At 42.3% G+C, this 22,588-nt stretch overlaps 1 protein-coding gene across 1 annotated transcript in view; it reads right to left on the bottom strand.

The window, feature by feature from the left end:
* Positions 1–22,588, bottom strand: part of me1 (malic enzyme 1, NADP(+)-dependent, cytosolic) — a 109,976-nt gene that overhangs the window by 70,426 nt on the left and 16,962 nt on the right. The gene's annotated exons all lie outside the window — the stretch shown is intronic.

Raw genomic sequence — 22,588 nt, 5'->3', positions numbered from 1 at the left:
GGTATCAATCTAACTATTATCAAGAAAGCAAATAAGCATAATTCCCAAAACATTCACCTATTGTTTTATGTATTTAGTATTAACAGTCCAGAAGTGCAGAAATGTCAAATACTGAACATTCATGGTAGATATCTGCGATTGTTTCAACCATGATGATATAAAATTTTCAGTGATAAATTAATGCATTAATTTTTTGGTAAAAGATATTAACTTAAGTATTCTCAGTCATGGTCGATGTTGTTGCCCTCTTGGTATTTCTCCCCCCTCTCAAAACTCTGTTTGAACTTTGAACAATTGCATATTTGGGAAAATATTCACCAATCATCTCTGTTCAAACATTCCTGAGTGATGAGAGAGGTGGCGTGTCAAACTTGTCCTCTGTTTGGCCGGAGTGTTTGCTCTCTGAGGGGCTCCCTCACAACCAATCTGTGTTCAGAGAGGCCGCTCTTAGCTCACATTCTGGTGCGATGTCCGCTTTCACCAACGCACATCCTCCAAAACACACACAACAAGGTCAAGACTAATAACCTGCGTCACTTTGACCTTTACTCTGGCTTTCATCTTACTCACCCCTGACCTCTGAACGGGAATATTGAAAAACATGCACACGTTTAGTGTCACGGTTGTCATCCTGAAGAGTCTGACCTCTGACCTGTGAAGTTCCTACACAGCGGAGACAATGATCTCACTCAGGAGAGGCATCATATGTTGATGTGACATCAGAGAGCAGTGTCAGTGTGAGACTGAGGTACTTCAGCTATAGATAGAGAAGGGGGAGATTAGTCCCCAAATCAACCAGAACAAGCACTGAGTTCATATTAAATCTGGGAACAGCATTCTCTTCTATTCTCTGCAAGTGAGGCATGATATGGTGGGCATTTTCATTTTCTCTCAGTCTGTAAAAGACCAGCGACCCGGTGAAACCTCAGCCTCAACATGCCAGCTACTGTTGCTGACTGCTGAGACAGAAGTAAAGCTGCGCTATAAACGCCTCTGATTTGGATCACATCCACGGATGCTCACAGCCTTTCCAAGCCATCGGCACTTTCTGTGTATCTGGTTGTGTTAAAACAGTTCTGAGGTTGTAAAAAATGTGCTTGATCACACGAGACGCGCTGCTAGAGGGAAGCAGAAAAGCATACGACACAGAATAAGTCATTTGGTATAAAATTTGGCGGGCTTGACGTCAGTGCTGACCACAGACAGTCTTCCAAATCTTATTAGTGTTACATTTTGTTAACCAAAAGAGCAGACTGCTTTCTAATTGTTGGTTTTAGATTTAATCTCAGTGATTCTTGAGGGTAATAATGCAAAAAGGAGGGAATAAGGGGACGGAAATGAGCAAAAACATGCCATTTCCTTTTTGGCACAACATCTAAAGCAATGAATTTTGTGTTTACTCTCTACAAGCTATCAGGAATAACTGCATGTCAAGTTAACACATAACATAACAAACAATGTTAGTCGCTTAGTTTACAGTGCTGGATCATCTGAGCATAACTGGAAAAAGGGCATTGGTTATTTCAGACACTAAAGTCTGACTCCCGATCTGTCCGTCGTTCGCTGAGGCTCGATGCAGTCTGTACTTAACGGACCTCAAATAGACAGAAGCAGCTCTGAATTACAACCTTCCCCAATTATCAAAAAAGATTTTCTATTTTTCAGGGAGCCAGCTGCTCACTTCAGACTCTGTGTGTGTGTGTTTTTGTGTTTGGAACAGCAGCTGGCCCACAATGCACTGCCACTCTGCTTGGTCTGCTGTCTGCCACAGCTGACTGTGAGGGACACATGGGAGAAAAGAGTCTTAAAATACACGAGGCAAACTGAGCTTAATATGAGGCTATAAAATAAGATCCATTCCTCACATAGGCTCATGCTGCTCTTTCATTAGCTGAGATATTCTTCCTCTTCTTTTTGTACTCTTTTGGTGAGAGAATTGGCTGTTCCTGACACAACTCACACTTGGAAACTGAAATGCTGAAAAAAAAGGCCCACAAAAACACATACAGGCATGCACTAGTCTATCATTAGTAGACACAGACAGCATTGTCAGCAAATTGTATTTAAAGTAGAGAAGTAAAAGTATTCCCTGTGAGCCCCTTTGAGAGTTTTATCATTTCTATCAGGCCAGGAGTGAGCCTGGATGGGATCATGCGTGCAGTTGTGTGTATGTGTGTACGCAGGCATGTGTGGGTGGGTGTATCTGTGTGTCTGCAGCTTATGCTGCAAACTACTGGACCAATCAGCCTAACATTTTGTGTTGTTCAGTAATGACTGTATGCTCATGGACCTCTTGTGGTTGTGTGATTCATAATTGCTGAAAAACCTGTTTTATTGACTGTTTTACACCATCAACACCTGCTAACTCCACACCTCTCTTAGCCAGCTGGTAGGGGATAACATCGGGGGGGATAATATAGGGGATAATTGTCATGGGCTAAAACAAGAAGACTTCAATTTGTTGCAGGCCATATTTTGGCCTTCATCGTGGCTCAAAAACTGACATCTTTGGAAACGCTTGGTTTCATTTTGGACTGGAGCATCTGTTAAAGGGACAATAAGCAAAATCGTTTCACCGCTAGGTTCGCTGTTGTGCACTGCCTATAGAGCAAAACAAGTGTGTCATGAGCCACTCCTCCCTCTACCTCTGCTCTCCAACACCCCGCCCCCACTCGCCTCGTCTGTGCCGGCGAGACGAGTACCGCAGCACAGACTATCACATCCAGACGGTCCCGATGTTTCTTCCGCAGGCTCTGCTTCACTCAGCTTCACTCAGCTGCCCGATATACCCACTGCTTCTTCCCAAATTAACCTGAATAATGAACCAGGGCTCGGTGCTCCGGTTGGATCCAAACGGAGAGCGAGAGTGAAGTGGAGCATGAGGAGGAAGCACCGGTTAGCCCCCGCTTTCACTGCAGGCAGATTCACTCGCCACAGGGGCGAGGAAATAAAACCTAAACAGCTAACTTAGTTTAGCAGTTAGCAATGTCTTTCACTCACTCTCGGTCTCTACTGTGTTTAGCTATTTCCCTGCTTTCCTGTTAGCGTTAGCACTACTCGGCTACCACGCTAACGCTCCAACTCCAACTCCAACTGAGCCGGGAGCCGGGCTCACGGTCTCACGGAGCAGAGTTGGAACGTTAGCATGGCAGCCCATTAGTGCTAACGTCCCCACGCTTCTCCGCCAGGCTCAGTGAGTCGGAGCCGAGAAGCGTGGGGACGTTAGCGTTAGCACCAGTCGCCTGCCATGCTAACGTTCCGGGAGCCTGCTTCTCGGCTCCGGCGAGCTCTAGCGTGGAGCCTGGCAGGCTCACGGAGAAGAGAGGAATGTTAGCATTAGCTCCCAGAGTTAGCACTAGAGCTACTACGGCTATTGGAGTAGCTTGCAGCTATGGATCGCTTCTACCAGCTCTTCTAGTCACTGAGCCTCGCCTCCATTTCAGCAAATACATTGCATTTATTACAGGGACCATCATCATCATTGAAGTAGGCAGGGAAATAGCTAAACACAGCTGCCAGGCTGCCCGCCGGGCTACATTTTACAATGCTAATTGCAAATGTTAGCTGAGCTGCCAGGCTACTCACCTAACACAACCGAAACGCCTGACCCATTGCTGGGACCGAGCCGCTAATAACTCAAGCTCCGGACATTAACCCATGCTACGATTGTAACATTAAATTTAATTGAATCGACATAGCGACATGTGCCTAACGTTACTGTAACACTAATTAAAACAGACATTTGACTTTATGTTGTACCTGTCCAGGAGAAGAAGAGCTAGCTCTGAGTCAGATTGTAGCCCCTTTAGCTCTCACAGTGCTCTCCACCTTGGAAATGCAAGGCCAATGTTAATCCGGGTTCTGTCCCTTTCTTTATCCGACAACTTCCTCGCCAACGACCGTTGTTTCTTTAGAGGTAATGTCAGATTCTGGTCGTCTTCAGGTGGACGTTCAGCTCTCTGCCATTTCATTTTGAAAATACGCGCTGCCATTGCTCACTGGCTGTAGCCTTTTATAGGGAGGGAGGGCCAAGGGCTCCGAGAGGAGGAGGGGGGGGTTCACATGAACGTACATGAACGCGCAGCCGGACCGGCTTGTAAACAAGGGGCTGGAGATCAACACAGAGAGAGGGTGTGTGAGGTCATGCTATACTCCAGATGAAATTACACCTCTAGTTCTTCACATAGCAATTTTTTAATTCCTCCAATCTAGAAATGATGAATTTCGCTTATTGCTCCTTTAAACTATGATCCACTTTAATTTGGCATGATACTAGATTAATTGGTCAATTGTTTATGTTATCTTTGCTGCCATCTTGGACAATTCCACTGAATGTAGCTGCACTGCACTCCTGCTGCCACGGCTGCAACCCAGTTTTGTTCCTTCTACCACACAGCATCACACCACACCCAGAGCCTTTCAGAAGCAGAGGATTTTGCCTGCCCAGTTTCATAGACTTGCAGATTTTGTTGACTTGGTCATTAATCCTGCTATCATAAGTAAGCAGAATAGAATAGAATAGAATAGAATAGAATAGAACAGAAAGAACTCTATTTATCCCAAAGGGAAATTCAGCTGTCCAGCAGCTCATAAAAGAGAAAAAACAAAATAAAATACCTCAAAATAAGTGCATTAATAGAGATTAAATTAAAATAAAATTGTCCATTACACAGTCCAGTCCAGTTGTGAAAAAGTAAGTCAGCTACATAGTTAAATGGTTTCTTTTTCAGTCTGTTTTAATTGTCTTTATTGTTGTTATAAACTTTAAATAGATGTAGATTGTAGGGATTACATTGCAGTCTGTGTTGCTGCTGCGGCTCCACCAGTCTCTCTCAATACTGGACCACTTTCAAAAATTGTTGTCTCTATTAGTCACTTAGATCCAAAAACATGGTAAAATAGCACTCAGGTTCAAAAATACAAGAGTTACCCTTTAAATTCATCACAATAGTTCACTCTGAACTGATGAAAGTACCTCAAAACAATACTTAAATACAGTTATACTACTAGACACTACATTCACTTAAAAACTACCTACAGATTTACACACACATCTGACATGTTTCTGCTTTTTTCTACTACTCTCAGACCAAAATTCATTTTCACTGTCTTTGTCTCTCTTTGTCTCACTTGCAAGTTCCACAGCTGACAGTTTTCCTCTCCCAGTTCTGCAACTTCCCTATGTTTTTATGTTCACTTAATTAAGTCGTGCCTCATTAGGAGAGAGAAGAGAGAAAATGGCTGGGGAGACGTTTTGTTCTTGTATGAATGGTTTGAGGGCTGCTTTATTTAATTTCAACATAAAAGAACACTTGAAATCCAATATAGTCATACCTCACATCAAAAAACACAGCAGGTGCTATGCCAGAGAGTTGTTGTGCCAGAAAAGGGTCGGTCGATTAAACAATTTACTCTGTGTCAGGTGGTTCAAAGAGAAAAACATATTCTGTAAAACAGGTTATATATTGTATAGCACAGCTACTCAACATGGAAGAAAAGACCCATGAAAGCGTACCATGCCTCATTAAGAATAATTGCCCACACAGCTCTATGAGCCCTCAAAGGCTGCCAGTGTCACATGTGAAATAGATACCATCCATGGAGTTGGGCCCAAAATGACCAATTAACATCCCCGCACAAAGAAACAGGCAGCATGGCCATCCAGAGGGGGAAACCCTGGCCTGTAGAGTGACTTTATGATTGAAGATACGGCTGGTTGGTTCGGGGCCGGGCACTGGTGACGGAGGAAGAAAAGAGCAGGGGGTGGGGGTTTCATGGCAAAAAAGATTAGCGGTGCACGGTTTGTAAACTTTGGCTGAGAAAGCGTGGGAACCGTTGACGCCAGTTTTTGACATCTCTTTGACTTTTGACTTGAATGTTGGCTTTGCAACGCCCTTGTCCTCAGCGTGTAAATAGAGCTGCCAATCTTTTCAATCCCAAGGTCCCTGTCTGCTGGACTCTTTCAGTCAATGTGTCTGTCAGTCGGCCTTCTTAGGCATCCAGGAAGGACACTGTCTTAACGTAGGCCAGGGTAAATACACTGCAAGAATGGTGATCCAAGGTGGGTGAGCTTTGATCTTACTGTTAAAATTTTAAGACAGCTTCACACCAAGAATATCTGAAGCAGTGCATTTAAACTCTGGTGTGTTTTCATCTTTAGTTTGGCACAAAATGACCCTAACATTCAATCCAGCACTTTTGCTTCCCTGAAGCAAATACCATTGATATTCAAACATATTTGTGAGTCCTCATTAATTTTTTTTATCAGCCTCTGGTTGGCTTGTAATTAGGAAGTGTGAACCTAAATGAGCCAACACACAACATGAGATTTATCAATCATAAATGAAACAAATGTCAACATTTTCCTTGGCTGTATTTTATGGGTTCAGCTTCTTCCAAACCAAAGTACAGTGACAAACATACACACCCACACATCCAAACCTAAAATCTAGGAAAAATGCACACACATTCATACATACACAAAGCATCCCTAAGTTTGTTTGTCTGAATACAGGTTTTCGATGTCTGACTGCTGTAAAGCCTGCTGTCTCTCCCCTCAGGAGCCCTAAACTGGGCTGGGCAGGATAAACCCTAGAAAGCTTCCACATGTCCCTGACCACATCTGAAGTGCCCGCACCCTGTGCCAACACATGTGATGCCCGCAGCTCCATGTTCCAGAAGCCGTGGTAACAACCCAAACCTGTAATCTCCCCACTGGCCAGTGCCACCCCTTAACCTCGGACTGCTGCCATGCCCACCCCTAAACATTCAGCGGAGAGGAAACAGCTAATTAGTTCACCAGATGCCCAAACAAGAAAGATGAAAGTACAAGTTCTTTGAAACTGATAAAATGCAGTTCAGTGCTTCCCAGGGAGTTCAAAGGGTGGGTCTCTTGCAACTTTTCAGCGGAAAGGTTTAGAAATTTAAACACTCTGCTACCTCAACCTTTTCATTTCCATCTGCCACAACCACACAGGGCTCAGTCTACCAGCAGAGCCACTCCCTTCAGTACAGAAGCACTTTCCTTGATCTTGAGTTAAATTCCTTAATGCCACTGCTTGGTTAAGTTCACCCACAGGAGAAGGCTTCTTATCACAACATTAACACTGCGCTGAAACTTTTCTCACACACTTCTCTCCTTTGACTTTTCTTATGTTTTACATAAAATTATTAAGAGAATCTGATGCAACTTCCCGCACAGTGCAGTGATGAATTACAAAGATGAGTGTGGCAAATGTCAGATCTGACAATTTATCATAGTGAAACATGCAGTCCGAAGAAGACAGCCAGTAGATGTCAAATGGGAAATGCAAAGGCTGTCTTATTATGTGCAGTCGGTGGGCACAGCAGTCAGATGAATACACCTCCATCACACAGAACCTTGGCACAATGCAGAACGGATTATTTGATTTTAGGGCCCTTACACACCAGCTTAATCTGAACCAAAATTACAGGTGTGAAACCCTGGACGAAAAGTCTGGACCAAACAGCTGAACCTTGGATTGACAAAAAGAGGTGGTCTCCGTCCAAAGTATGACAGACTATTAGATGCCTTAGTGCATAATGTGTATAATTTAACAACAGAGAAAGTGAAGGTGGCTGCGCTCAGTGCAGATAGGTGCTGGTGCTTGGAGCAGGGGAGAAATTAGCACATGGGAAGAGGAGAGGGTGACTTTCTAAAGAGTCAGTTGGCATTTTTCAAATATTTTCTGAGAAGATGAGAGAGAGGGGTAAGGGAGTGCCCGTCTACAAACCAATAATGACAGAGATGCAGTTTATGTGGGTGATGACAACAGGACATAGGTATGTCATGTATATTTCTTTAGTGTGCTCACAAAATTACAGCGTGATCCCACAATTTCTCAATTGTGGGATCAATAAAGGTGCATCTTATCTTATCTTATCTTATCTTAAACTGACCAGATCAAACATAAACAGTGTAACAAAAATGCAAACCTTGGTTCAGAGTTTGAGGTGTGAAAATGCAAAAATTACGCCTAAACATTTGACAATAATCCAATTGCTAATATCTGCAAAACAGGTGAGTGACATGTTTCTAATTAGGTTTTGGGCAATGGGTTATGTGGAAAATATAATCAACTAGCCATTACATTTGAACTGATCTGAAAAAAAGTCTTGCATCACTTTTCTCTTATGCAGCTATGACAGTCATTCACTGTCCTATAAATCTAATATTACCATAAAGCAGACCTGCTTATTCATTTGCAACATTAGGCCTCCCTAAAATAGCCGATAGCGATATAAGAAGCATAGCTACAAGTTACAAAACAGCCTTGTCTCACAGTACATATTGTCCAATCGTATTTCCAATCCACATCTGGGAATTTTGTAAGAATTTTTTGTAGGAATTTTTAAAAGTGCATTATATGACATTCAGAGACTGGGCACACAGCTCTCACCTCTAACATCACAAGCAAACATGAAGGTGGCTGAACAAAATGGCAGCAGCTAGCAGTGCTAGCCGTGCTGACGGTGTTAACAGTGCTAAAAGTGCTAATAACAGCAACAGCACTGAAAAACTAGCAGTGTTAACTTGCAGGGAACTGAAGTGAGGGTGCTACACTTCCATGCTGAGGCCGTCCTGCCACCATGGGCCAGTGTGTGTGTGACTGTTAAACACACATAAACACACTGCGCAGTATGAGCCCAGTGTAAAGCGCAGAGATTAGCTAGCCACTGGGACATAGAGGGAGGGACTCACAGGCACTAACATGCATGCAACTGTCCCAGCTACCAAAACAAAGAATGTTCTGAATGTTGTATATTGCACCTTTAAGTAATATGTAAGATCACATTACATGTATCAGTAAAGCACAGGCCATTCCTTAAAATATGCTTTGACACAGTGGAAGAAAATGAAATCATGTCTTTCCTTAGTGGTATTTTTTCTTTTCATTTTCAACAAATATGGTTTTGTGACTCACTTTGAGACTAAATAACTGGTTTAAATGGACGATTCTGTCAATGTGCTGACAACGACGAACTTGAACCAAAAACCCTCAAAAGCCTTTCCACTTTCTGGGAAAAGTTTAAAATGATGTAATTCCACACAAAGCCATGATTGATTCGGCTTGTGAGATTCCCAGATAAGACAAGAGGAGGAGACCTTCCTGCTCACAGCCCTCTACACTCCAACACACAAATCCCACTTTAGAATAAAAACGCCTCACTCCACTCCTTTTCTTTCCCTGCGCTCTCTGCTGCAGCTTCAATGGAAATGTCCTCTGCTCCGGGAGAAACAAACCCTATTGAGAGAGACCTGAGCCTAACACGATAGGGAGGCCTTTCCCTATTGAGCCCCTCTCAACCGCAGTCGCAGATCAGACACAGAGACAAAAGCCCACAGGCCTTCAACAGGGAGAGGGCTCAAATGTTTGGCACTGAGATACAGCCTGGCAGAGATGTGTGTGGCCACAGAGCACTTCTCTATTCAAAGCTGTGTGGGAGAGGGAGGGCTTTCTTTTCATGAGAGGCAGAGCTGAAGCACTACAAGAGATGGCCTTTTTGTATGACTTGTTTATCAGTTAAACCACTTGCTAAAAGTGATGTATAGTGATAGCCATCTTAACCCCGCTTCCCCTCATTTATCTGTCTTGCATTCATGTTGCAGCAGTGCCAGCACAGCTTCTTTTATGTGTTTCTGGATGTTGGACTTAATGATTCCGGTCAAGTCAGCAATATTTATGAGGCACATAGATAAAAAATGTTACAGTGTTTCATGAGGTGAAAACGGAACAAAGAAAAAGTTAATGGGCAAGCCTGTTACAGTAAAAGCATGTAAACCACATCAGTCAAACTGAGAAGCAATAAAGAGGTTTTAAAGGTGTTAACACAGGTCTTTAATCAGCAGTTTAAATACAGGAAATTAATTCTGCTAAGCTGATACTTTTGGGTCCAAAGTCAAGTCCACAGCTGAAACTTTGTATTTTGGGTCCTAAACATTATGTGCCCTTTAACAAAATCATTGCCGTTTTACAGTTTACAGATATGAACTGGCATATTATTTTGATATAATGACAATCATTTATAATATCTGAACTGCATATTTTGCATGTTGGCATCTAATTTTTGTTGGCCAAGACGTAGTCAGGGTTTCCCCCATGAAATTGGTTAACAGGCGTGGTAAGTGCACCACATCGGCCCACAGTTTTCAGTAGTTCCTGCTATTAGCTTGTAAATAGCAGCCTAAGCAGAAAAAACCCATTTCTTTCAGATGATCTCCCAAAAAGGAACTGGCATTGGAGTTTCATTGGGCTGTTTGAGAGACAGATCTCTTCTTTTCCCAATATGTAAAATTTCTGATGATTTTTTTCCCTGTAATATTGCATACAATTTAACAGTAGCTTCCAAAATTAGCAGTGGCACACTTTATTTCGGGCGAGGCAGGGTGCCTCCACTATAAAACCCTGTGGGAAGCCTGGAAGTCTTTACATTTGAATGTAACGATGTAAGGTATCATCTGTTGGCTGCCTACTGGTCTGCACTGCCAAATGCACTTTGCCATCCATGCATCCACGCTGAACAAAGACTCCAAAAAGGGAGGAAACTCTTGATGAACTGAAGTTATAGAGAGCTGTGTTTAACAACAGCACAACATATCAAAGCATACAAACTGTCACACAACTTGTGCAGTATAATTCAAGTCTCAATTATCCAGTTGCATGATCAGTACTTCCCAAACAGACAGACCTCTCCAGTGGAAAACTGAATAAAAGTGAAACTTAATCTACGCTGTTTCCGTAACAAGGTTCTTTTTATGGTACTGGGTTGTTAGCCCTGTGCCCAACCCCCAACCTGGAGGACCAGTGAACCACCGAAGACAAACCAAGAGGCATCAGATGGACTCTGTTTTCACAATTGGAAGATCTTGACTTTACAGATGACTTGGCTTTGGTCTCTCATACACACCAGCATATGCAAGAGAAAACATGTTGTCTAAACACCTACGCAAAGCAAGTCGGTCTGAGATCAACCAAAAGAAAACAGAGCTGATAATGCTGAACATCCCAAACCCCTCACCAATCCAAGTAGATGGAATAAACCTACCCACAACTCACCATTTCATCTATCTAGGCAGTGTAGTTAGCCATGATGGAGGAGCAGGAAAATATGGCTACCATCCTTATGAGAAGGCGATGGAAATGGATTGGACATGTCATCTGTAGAGAGCAGGACAACATCACCCGAACTGCCCTTCACTTGACACCAGATGGTAAACGTAAAAGAGGCCGACCCAAGAACACCTGGCGCAGGACGGTGGAAGAAGAGCTGAAGGCCCTGCATCACACCTGGGGTTCCGTAGAGACGCTGGCCCAGAACAGACAGGAGTGGAGATCCTTTGTTGCTGCCCTACATGCCAGCCGGCATAAAGGGCACTAAGTAAGTAAGTAATGTACGCTCTCTTCAAAGCCAGACATTAACAAAAACAGTAATTTTACCTCACTGAACACAGGAGCTGCTGGTCTACTGCTGCCTTGATTGATAGTTTATTTGTGTTGTTGTGTGACTTTGGTGAGTACTAATTAACCCTCTAAAACACCAAAGTTTAACTTAGCAACTGGATAAATAAGACTTGGATTTAAACTGCATGATCTGTGTGCACAAGAGTTTGCAAACTGATGGGATGTGAAACTGATGAATTGATGACTTCAATTCATATAGAATTTTTGCAGTTTTTAGATTCTTCACCAGAGGCATGTTTTCCTCACAAATTCAACACAACACAGGGTGAGTAACTGACATACAAATAGTTATTAGGGGGGGTAAAGTATTACTTTAAGGACACAAATGTTCGAGAAACAAGATTCTAGACCACAGAAGACTTCATGAAAAACAAGTTTTTAAGGAAGGTCATATTACTGATGTGAAGTCATTAAGATATGCTAAATGCTAAAAAAGCATTAATTTACTTCTCTTGTTGCTTACTTACATTAGCATGTAGCATTTGTCAACCTAAATCCAATGGGTGGATTTACATCACATAGGCTGGTTTATCTGCTACAAGTCTGTGAGTCAAAGTATAATGGTACTAAACCTTGTATCGTTTCAACATTTAGAGTGGAAAATGGTAGGGAATGGAAACCCTCTGTGCTGGCAGTAAAATATAAAACTGGTTGCCAATATAAAAGTTGATTTTAAAGTGAAACTGTTGGGGGGCTAAATTTGGCGTAACATTCAACATGACTGTGAGAAAGTCATTTACAGTGGTTGAGTTCACCCACATTGTTGTTACACCGTACAGCAGTGTATCTGGATTCACTTCTGCTGGTGATGTCAGAGCTTCTCAGACCAACAACGTCTCTGCAGCTGACCAAACAGAACAGAGGACTACTGAGGTTCCCATAAACACCGCCATCAGCGCCGTCTACTCTACCCCATTATTACCGCCATGTGTTCTCCCTACATTGCTTCAGGACTTCAGCAGACGTTTATTACAATTAGATGTGCAGCATACGGCAGCATCACAGTTAATCAATTGGTGCGATTAGCAACAAAGAATGTTATGTTATTGTTTTTATAAAAAAATAAAAAGGAAACAATGCGGACATGGCCTGAAAGCAAAGAGGTTTTGCGTCTTGGGGGGTTCAGACATGCCCAAGTAAACATCTTTATTCCTAACCCTGAATACAATATGTGCCCCAGACATGCAAAGTAAGCCCATTTGGAAACCAAAGCTCATGCAGGAGGCCGGTAAATATTGAGAGTCAGCAGAAACTGAATAAAAAACTTGCTATCACAGGAAGCCTCCTGATGAGTTCGCCAGTTTGTCCGACTCTGACCCGCACTGGGGGAGTCTCTGGCTAACAGCTGGAGGAAAGACTGAGTCATATGCCTCCCCGCTCCACTGTTTATAAACACACACACATACATGCATACACACACGTATACACAATGCAAAATAGTGAGGTTAATGCATATTTAAGCCATGTCGTCATAAATACACACCACCTAATGTTTTTGCATACGGACACACAGTGTACACACAGGTAGGTAGACTCTCCAATGCTTTCTAAACACACTCACAACATTCACACAAAGCCTCCCTAAACCCTGGTTCAGGACACAAAGATGAGTGAGGAGTCTATTTAATCCTGCCGCAGGAGAAGACCCACACTCCACGACGTCCTCATTGTCCAGCAGCACATCGTAGCGTCCTCTTGTTTTATCAATCTCGGCATGTGTGTCTAGACGCTGTAAAAACAGCTGGTGGGGGTAAGAGAGTGGATACCCCGGTGGAATGACAGATTTATCCCATAGTTATCATAGTTAGGATTAGAGGCTAGAATCCAAAGATGAGAGAAACACCGGGGTGAAGAGGGACAACAACAAAGAAAAGAGCGGGAAAGAAAGAAAGAGACGGGGACGCTCTTTTATGAAGGTCAAAGACAAACTGATCTGGCTGCCAGCGTTGGGCTGGTGGGGTGACTGGATGTAACGGACCACTCAGGCCAGGACAGTATTCACAGCTCTTTTAGGCTGTGATCATCCAGCCGACCAGGCTCATTATATAACAGCAAAGCACCAAACCACTCACCACCACCACACTGAGCTCAGCCTCTCTCTGGTGCTGCCACGTAGAGACAGAGAGAGAGAGAAAGATGTGGTTTAAGCTACAAACAGAGAAATCATTTAAAGCTGCACTAGGCAAGATTGTTTAGTGAAATTACATTTGTTGTAGTTGTCCAAGTCAAAAACTGGGGCTCACAAAAAGAAGAGCATCCCAGCACAGTGAGGTCACAAGCTGGGAATCTCCACCAAACACAGGAAGCAATGAACCAATAAAAGCACTCGATCCACAGAAAGGTACACTCATCAATGTTGGTTAAACCTTTTAGTGCCCACACTACTTCACTACAGATTTATACGTCTTTCATATAACAGATACAGGTCTCCTGAACACATGTTCAACCTGCGCTGAACTCACTGGAGCCCTGCACATGGACCCAAAATCATGACAGGTGTTTCTCTTTTGTGGGCCCTCTGTCATCACATAGCCCAATCTATATTCTGCGAGCTGTGTCAAAGATATCCAATGACAACCAATCAAGCCTACTTAGATATGCATCAGAGCAATCAGCAAACTATGCGTGGCATTTTTAAATTCCCAAACCTCATTTACAGCTAGATTTTGGTGCAGTGGACAATGAAGCATTCTTCTATTTTGAGCCTGATTTGTTCCCACTGAGAGGTCTTTTCTATCACTCCCTCTTTTTGCACTCCCAAATTTCTTGTTGTCAATGTAGACATGCAGGCGCGCTCAAAGAAGAGTGATGCTGTTGTGGAGCACAAGCCTTGCCGCGTGCCTCTTACTCAAGGTGCAACAGCTGTGCCCTGAGATAAACAAAGTTCAACTCTTGGCATGTCATGTGACGAGAAACAACACATCACAGCCAGCCAGCAGGTATTGTTCCTTTCTTCTGTAATTATCAGTCTATAGTAAATGTGAAGGAGTCAATCATTTTAGTGCAGAGTTTTCTAGAGCTTTACATCTGTCCCACTGATAACATTTTAGCCCTTATACACACTTGAAAAATCAAAGTCTGAAGGAGGATTCCTCTGAATTCAGGATTTCTGGTAAGCAGGCTATGATACGGTGCTGGTTATGGTTGCCTAGTAATGTCAGGGGCAACCTGCCTCTGTGCCCTTGAAAGAACCTGTGTTTTCCAGGCATAAAAAGACACAGAATATGTATTAGCCCCAAGAATGAGGGTGTCATCTTCTTATAGAGCTCTCTCTGGACAACAGGAAAATGGCAAAAAAAAAAAAATGTATGCAACTGCAGCAGCTGTACAAGTTGTGATCCTCTAAGATAAATTAAATTACAACTTGTTAATCTCCGTATTTCTTTATCAATGTGAAAAAATGTTTACAGCTTCCTAGGCATCAACTAAAATTGACATTGGCAGGACAAATATGTCACAAGCTACTGATGCTGAACAAGATGCGCAACAAGAAATTGAATAACATGACCACAACGAAATAATAAACTGGAACCAAATGGCAATCACAGTGTACGTTTGACAGAGAGTATTTCATTCCCACAAAGAACTGCTATAAAGAAACCCCAGAGAGAGAGAGAGTGAACTAGATAACCCTAAACTGATCATAATCGAACAGCAACACCTTCACACCTGAACACAAAAACAACACCAGGCTGGGCTTGTCCAGACTAGAGGCTCTGTGTTGACACCCATATGTGTTCAGACCCTACTGTTGTCCTTTTGTTAAAATTGCTACACATAAATGTCCACCACCAGTGCCACAGGAACAGAAGGTGGGATATTGGGAATTGGTACAGAAAAAATAAAGCTGGAATTCTGGTATATAACAAGAAGAGAGTGCTTCTCCTTTAATGCAAATACAGCAAGTTTCTGGTTTGTGTCAGTGTCCGTGCACAAAAATGAGAAGGCTACTGAAGACATCCAGAGATTTCACAAAGAGGCAACACTTGATAGATGACTGTAAATTGAAAAGGGCCCAGGAGAGCTTTACCAGAGACCTGACACCAGCCAGATCCCACTCAAGTTCCTTGGCTGTGGGAGTGAGGCCCCAGCTGAACAGACTCCCACTGACTCCTCAGAGGTGAGATTCTACCACAACAGCCAGCTCAGGGCTGCTGCATCACTGTTTTCATCCTGCCACAGCAGGGGGGGTGGAACAGTCCCCTCACAGATTACCATAAAACATCACAAGGACATTATTTTGTGTCGATCATGGCTGTTTGGGGAGGTGAGAGGTGACAGAGCGAGGTGTGAGAGTGTGTGAGAGGAAGGCTTAAGAGTGGATGGGAGAGAGATGGAGGAAGGGTGGAAGAAAAAGGAAGGGAGAATGAAAGGGAAACAAAGGAGAGGAAAATGGGGTTTGTATGGGGTACACAGCAGGCTTTCATTAAGGCTTAAGTGGGACCCACTGTACTTTCTCTTAGCCTATTTTCTGTGATATATATAATGTTACAATGACAAATGTTCATGTTAAATGTGGCCAGAGGTTCAAATAATGAGGTAATCCCTATGAGCAAAAACCTCGGCTTCACACCACTTAGAATACTCTATTTCCATTGGGGTTTTTGTTACTCTTATGACAACCTGATGTCTGTTTAAGACGGATTTCTTTATATGGTCATCTGCTCTATGCACAGTACTGCATGTAGCTACAAGCTAACAGGAAAACATGTAATTTTGGCTGCTGATGTTGTTAATTTCTCCCTGATTTTGGATATATTCCTGCTGTAACATGTCCAGTTGTGAAGGTTTTGGTTCAGAAGCTTTTTTTGTGATTTTTTTACAGTATGAAGTGCCACTACATTGCCTAACTGTACGTTCAAACCAGAAGCTTCCAAAGAGGCAAAGTCCGCCGCGGACGCCCAAGAAGCACGACTGTCAAAAATATTTGTGGCAGCTTTGGTCGCTCTAGTCGCTCATCACGTGAATCATTGAATGTTCGATTGTGTTTGTCAATTTAAAAGAGCCGCAAAGCGGACTACTGGCTTGAAAGCAGCGTAGTTGCTGCTTGCTGTTGTCCAGTCAAAAAGCTCATAGTTGGCCTACAGAAAGTTATGTTTGGTCAATGAAAAGAGAAAACGTATGTCATAAGCAAGGAAGACTTGCATGCTACGTTGCAACATTAGCCTGCAAATCTCTCCTCTATTACTAACATTACACACTTTAAAACTCACCAGACCAACCAACTACCTCTGCGATGCAGTCCCAAGCCTCATTCTTTTTATTTTGGTCTCTGTAACTGAAGAGTAACACATTATAAAGGACTGACAGGGTGCGAACGCAAGTAATAAACTTCTCGATATCCATTGTCAGAACAAGTGTGCTGTGGGAACCAAAGTTACATGGCTTATTCTCTGGGACCCGCTTCATCGAAGCACATCAGCATTCTGACTGGTTGCAGCTGAACCGCGTCAGAGCTCATTACCATAAAGTTAAACGAGTTTTAAGTCCCCACCAGACCTGCTCCGGTTGCTTTGGTCACCCGAGAGGCGCGGCTGATGACCAGGTCGCCCAAGTCGCCCAAGTCGCTGGGCTCTCATTGAAAATGAATGACTTCCGCCACTTTGGAAGCTCTGGTCACTGTTGGTGTGAACGTACAGTAACTGTCATCCCTTGGCTGCAGTGATGGTGCAGAGACAGTGAAACATCAATGTATCATTTCGAAAATCCATGAATTTAGGAGTATCTTGCATTAAAATGTTGAAGTTTAGTGGAACTGAATATGTAATTTGCAGCTTTAATCCAAAATGTTGGTGTTAGCCTATAAAAATCCCCTTTGGTGAAACTCTTGAGGAGATGGAAAGAAAGAGAAAGAGAGCAGGTGCTAAGTCTCCATAGAGGTCTTTAGTGGTTTCCGGTGCACAGCAGAAGCAGGTGACAAACCCAGTTTGGTGATGTTTTCTGTGTTCTCATGTGTTCTCATACATTACATGTGGGTAAGTGTGTGTTGGAGGAGTGATAAACGGGAGAAAAGAAAGTAAAAGGGAGTGAAGGGCAAAATGAATGAATTCATTCATGCCAGTATATGCATGCATGTGTGTGTTCATGCTCACTCTCTGCATTGATCTGCAAAACATACAGCAGCCATGATTCTGAACTGAGGCAGGCACTGGACTGGATCTTGTCAAATACACATACTGGCCCTCATGCTTAAACTTTTGACCCATTCCCTTTAACTCTACAATACCCCTACAAATTTTTGTCCTCTTTACTCATAAATCATCTCTGGTCCATCTCCTCTCTCTTTTCTAGGAACCACTTAGAAAGGCAGAAAGGGAGGAGAGTGAGGGAGGAGAGTGTGTGCGCTTGAGAGAATAGCTGCTGTCACTCATTTTGCACTGGATGATGGGATATCTCTTACACAATGGGGGGGTGGTCTCAGGATCAGTGTCACTGTCAATCATCTAAATTATACACCCATATGGAGTCTGTCCGCAGATGTTCTTGGGTTTCAAAAAGTCAAATTCTGCGGGTTTCATGGTAAACTTAAACCACATCTTGGGCCCACGCTTCACAGGAATGCATTTCCTGATTTTGAGGAAGGAAATCTAATGGCATCACTGCACTCATTGTCCCAAATGGCCATGGCAGTCATCCTACACTTTATCAATTCTACAGGCATCAGCAATCAAGTGGAAACAGTAGCCACACAAGAAGGGCCATCTATCCTGAAACAATCATCCTGCTGCGGCTACACAGCAGCTCATATGACACATCTGTAGGTCCTAACACCAAACCACAAACTCCTTCTGACCTGACGCTGAATATTGCATTCTCTATATACATTATGTATCATAATATACAACAGAATGGAGGATGTCACCAACCACTTCATTCTTAAATATTTCATTATTCATGTTTTAAGGATAGCATTATTTGTTTGTTTTCATATATTAGTCAGTCACTCAATATTATGTGAATTCCCTACCTTGTTGTATTCAGCTCCTAGCCCATTAGTATGTATTAAAGACATACACTTCACAAATATATAGTGTCATTTTTTCCAAGTAATTTCTAAAGACAGCTGGACACTGTAGTTTATAGTCAGTGTTACTCAAACTGGGTGTAAGTGAACTTGTTGAGGACTGTTTTCAGTGGCAGATTAATCCACATTTGGTGCTCTAGTAATTAAGAAACATGTCACCAAGTGCAACAGGATGGCTTATTGATGTTGTGTGGGACAAAAAAATGGAGCTTTATGGCACAGAGATAAATCATACCTTAGCTACACAGACAAACTTGTCAGTAAGATCAATTATAATAGATCAAGATCATTGTATTCATAGCACTTGATGATAATAATGAAAATATAAAATATCACAACTTATCCTTAAATGCAGGAATTGTCAGTTACTATTTAAACAGTATCGCTAAATAAAGTGAAAGCCAACCTCAGATATATATATGATATATATATTTGTGCTTTTTTGGTGCTGTGTCTGCAATTTTTATAGCTTCCTCTTGGATGTGTGCTGCTCATGGCCTGGCACCTGGTTGCTACCTTTTTATGAAGTCCTGACCTCATCTGCATGCCATGCTCAGGAACATCCCAAACACAGCAAAATAACAAGAAAACAAGAAAAGACAGCAGAGGGCAGAATCTCTGCAGATAAATACCCAGTAGTACACTTCTACGTGAATCAGAAGTAATAACTGAGATAAAATACTTTTGTATTATTTGTTAAATGATGCAAACATTGCAGAGAAGTATGAACTATGGCTACATGAGTTACATTATGTGCAGTCAGTGATCATTGTGGAATCCACTGTTGGTGTTCTTCATCTATCATCTTTGTAAAACTTTACATTTCCCTAAGAAGACTTCACATTTGCTTGTACAGCAGCAGCAGCCAGGTGGAAGCGTCCCTGGAGTGAGTGGAGGTTAAGTAATTTCCCGAGGTTACTTTAGCGGAACAGTAACCTGAGCCCTTCAGCTGCGACCCGACCCCACTAACCAATCCTGCTGCCAATGTACTTGTCACCATTTTCATCAAAGTGCTGTCAAACAAGGTTAAATCTATACGCATGCACCAGTGCTGATTTCTCAGACCCACTCCGAATGTCCTGTGCTTACACTCCTGTCTGGTCTCATACTGTACCTGCTTATGTTTAACTCAGGGACAAGCATGAGAAATAGAATCATTTCTGTGGCTTTGCTTTGCAGATCACTCAATCAGGGGTTCCTCTGAAACTAGAGCCAGGGAAGCACATCAAATTATTCAGCGGAGCAGGCAGATCGGTTAGGCTGACACACGGTTAGCACATGTTCACTGGAAGCCAAAAACAAACGTAAGCACATGGCTACCAAAACGCTTGTAAATTTCAGAGAATGTACACAGTGTGTCAAAAGAGTCTGAGAAGTCTATCGAGTTAGACATTTGCTTTAATACATTTCAGTCAAAGCAAAACTGAATATTCCAAGTCTCAACATTCAGGAGTTTGAGAGTCTGAGGCAGCTTCGTGACAATGAAGGTCAGAGATGTCTGTGCTCATTTCCCAAGGAGAAGAAGCATTGACACACACCCTAAAAGCAAACAAAAAGGCTTTCAAATGACCCTTTTCTCTTGGACACACTCTTTAATTTCAGAGCTTCACACATGCCAGAGAATCATACCCTCACTGGCCTCTGCTCTCTGACACATTTGATTGTTTTTCTGTTCAACACATGACAGGTGCAACAGTGTTACCCTAAAAATCTCTTGTCTGGCACCTTTTCAATTAGTCATCAAGACGATGCAGCACCTGACCTTAAACTACAAATCTGCACGATAAGCTCCGTGAAAAGGTCCGACCATTTTCTAAAAGCCAACTTAAGGGCCTTTAAGTGTTCTCTGTCACTGAAAAGTAAGAGTGAGGGTTTCCTTAAATGATCCTAATTGTACACAGAGAGTGAATGGGTGGTTTATTTATGGTCTCTGCCTCTGCCTGCAGGTGTAGCATTGAAGAATGGAAAACCCTGCACAACCTGGTGCACATTAGTTTGTATGTGCATGCTTGTATGCATGACTGCATGTGCACATATTTGCGTGTGTGTCAGAGACAGTGAGAGAGAGAGAGAGAGAGAGAGAGAGAGAAAGAGAGAGAGAGTGTTTGTACTGAGGGGAACCTTGAGACACTCCAGAGCTACCTTGAGGTTGGTCCACTATGTTAAAAGGGAAGTTCCCTCTCTGGTGGAAATTCCATTACAAATGGCCACAATGAATCTCCTTTAACGACTTCATGGTAACACAAATGTTTGCTCAAGTGCCATAAAGACAACCACATGAAAGGGGAGAGATCACAATTTTGTTTCTGCTTTTCATTTAACATCTTTAACCTTTGTGCAAAAGCTTTCTGTATTGAATATAAGACAGCGCAGATATGTAGCCCACAGTAAATAAAGTAATATCTACCCAAAACCTGACCCATCAAAAAGAAATGTACAATCAGCCACTGATATATAATGATGTGGTGTTATGACATATGGAAACCATTACACTAAAAGATTTTTTTCTGACCTATCTATTAGGTCAAATATTTGATTTTGCAGTGCTGTAATATCAGTTGGACCAGTAAAATGAACAGGATCATAAAAGGACTATAAACTGAGAAGCTCAATGAGTGCTATATGGCAATATTGGATTTTTAACCATGCTCACGATGTGGCTTTAGGGATCACATTGTTGGTCTGTCTGTCGTTTGGTTCGGACTGAATCCCAGTAACTCTCGACAACTGGTGGATTGGTCTTCCAGACATTTTATGAAAGCATTCATGATTCCTACATGATGTATCCTTACGACTTTAGCCCTGACTTTTCCTCGAGTGACATGACAACACAAATCTAAAAGAGGGATTGGCACAACCTTTTCTATACACAATCACTGGTCTCAGATGATGAATCTTAAAGGGGAACTATTATGCTCATTTTCTGTTTCATTCTTGTATTTTTGGGTTTATACTAAGACATGTTTACATGCTTTGTTGTTTGAAAAACACTATATTTTCCTCATGTTGTCTGTGCTGGAACACCTGTATTCACCCTAAAAACGCTCTGTATCTCAGTGTCTTTGCACCAGTTGGGGAATGACGACTGTTAGCATGTAGCTATTTATAGCAGTGTACTTGCAGCTGGGAGACTGTGTATTGTGGCACCTTTTACCATGAAAAATCACCAGTAAAAGCTTCTAAACCAAAATCTTCACAATCAGACATGTTTTAGCAGGAATATGATCCGAAATCAAGGAGAAATTATCAACATAAGCAACCAAAAATACATTAGCTCCTGATGTTAGCATGTAGCTTCATGTAGCAATGTATTCATAAGAGTCTGAAGCTTGAGGTTTATGCTCAAAGGGATTACTCTTAGACATGTTTACATACCTATTTATAACTTCTGCCACATTAATATGAACATACGACAATGTAACATTATTTATCAGATAAAGTAATGAAAGTGTAATAGGTCCCCTTTAATGACTCCCATGACTTTTCCTGTAAGGGCCACCAGCAGGTTAACATTTGTGGCTTAAAAACGATTGGATGAATTGCCATTGCCAAGTTTGGTTTTGACATTTATGTCCTACTCAAGATAAGTTTTAATAACTTTGGCGATCCCTTAACTTTTATATACTACACTTATACTTTATACGATACTTTGGTTAAAGACCAAAAACCTGCAAATGACTGACTAACAAAAATGCATATAATAATGAGGTTCAACCATTTAATCTGTGGACATCTGTTGCTAACCTGAGCAGCATTTATCACACAAGAAAGTGCAAACTCTATTTCGATGAAGGGCTTGTTGGTCTAGGGGTATGATTCACATTTTGGGTGTGAGGGGTCCTGAGCTTTTAGTCCCAGACAAATCCTTTTCCTTTGCATGTCACAGTAGGAAAACCACTAGTAAAGCTATATATAAGCTATACATAAGTGTGCCAATAAATGAGGACTGTGGGACAGTGAGCCAGCATGCACAGTACCAGCACCCTGACACTGAAGCAGCTGAACAGAATTCAGTCATTATTATTTCATTGTTCATACCGGTGCTTTTCCTACTGTGACATGTCAAAATGTCCTCAGTAGA

This window comes from Epinephelus lanceolatus, chromosome 10, assembly GCF_041903045.1.
Source record: "Epinephelus lanceolatus isolate andai-2023 chromosome 10, ASM4190304v1, whole genome shotgun sequence".
In the NCBI taxonomy this organism is placed as follows: domain Eukaryota; kingdom Metazoa; phylum Chordata; class Actinopteri; order Perciformes; family Serranidae; genus Epinephelus; species Epinephelus lanceolatus.
The sequence above is the reverse complement of the archived record's forward strand: the minus strand, read 5'-3'. Positions and strand labels throughout refer to the sequence as shown.